This window comes from Lepisosteus platostomus, chromosome 5 (assembly GCF_059453375.1).
Source record: "Lepisosteus platostomus isolate fLepPlt1 chromosome 5, fLepPlt1.hap1, whole genome shotgun sequence".
Classification (NCBI taxonomy): domain Eukaryota; kingdom Metazoa; phylum Chordata; class Actinopteri; order Semionotiformes; family Lepisosteidae; genus Lepisosteus; species Lepisosteus platostomus.
The window spans coordinates 10,203,864-10,205,086 of record NC_142615.1 but is presented as its reverse complement, the minus strand read 5'-3'; positions in this window follow the sequence as shown (position 1 = coordinate 10,205,086).

Genomic DNA, 1,223 nt, shown 5'->3' with positions numbered 1-1,223 from the left:
GTTGCCCAGTTTGGTGTTCATGGCTATAGAAATGGCGAGGGAAAGGGCCTTATGAATGCTTTTTCAGATGCTGCTGAGTTTCTGAACAATGTTGGGGTGATAGCTACAACTGATTTTCTGCACCAACATTTAATTGGTGATTGCAAGCAGTAGTCTGTAACGTGTGTGAAAAGTTCAAAAGTGTATACTGGGATGTTTCCTTTGATGTTTCTGTATTTGAAAACCTACTGATGAAGTAAAGTGGTTCACATTTCACATGTTATTTGTCCTGCGAGTTCTTTCCGTGAGACTTTGTGTGTGTATGTGTGTGTGTGTGTTTACACACCCTTGCTGTATTTTGAGACTTGCTGTCAGGGTCAACCACACTGTCACCGGACCCTGGCTGCAACAGCCCACACCCCGGGATCTCGCGGCCCACTTTACTCAGTGTGTGTGTGTGTGTGTGTGTGTGTGTGTACGCGCGCGCGCGCGCGCGCTTGATGTTTTTTGAGACATGCTATCAGGGTCAACCAGTCTGACACCTGGCTGCGGCTGGTGCCGCTTACACCCCGGGAACTCGCGGCCCTCACCAGACTCCCCACACACCGCCGTAACGCCCCGATTCCTTAGGGTTATAATAGAGCGCACTGAAACCTACGGCAGACTTGATCACCTTCCAACCCTCGTCGCTAATACGTGCTTTCATACACTTATTTATAAATTGAGGGGGATGCGATGGTGGGTATTTGGACCCTGAGGCCCAGGGAGTGGAAGGCGGGACAACAACACTCATAATGACACACCATTGGCTCTGGAGGGGGCGGGACATCCACTCGTAATGATGCACCATTAGCCAAAAAGGGGGCAGGACATCTGCCCATGGCGGCCTCCCATTGCCTGAAAAAGGGGGCGTGGTACCTGTCAAAAAGTTTGACGAAAGGTGTCACTTTATTCTACTCCCAGGCCAAAAACAGCCCTCGGCTCATCAACTCAATCCGGAACTCCTGGTCTCACAACCGCATTCCCTCGGTGCTTTCCTACCACCCTAACCCAATTTCTATCCCCAGGACCATCATTAACAATGACTCCATTTTACAGGACGATCCCTCCATCGGTACTCTTTTTTCCCGACCGCCCAATCATCTCTTATCGCTGACCACCACATAAGCTTCTTGTTCACAGCTCCCTCGCACTTGGCACCTTCCCCTGCAACAGCACTCGCTGCATCACTTGCAAATACATAT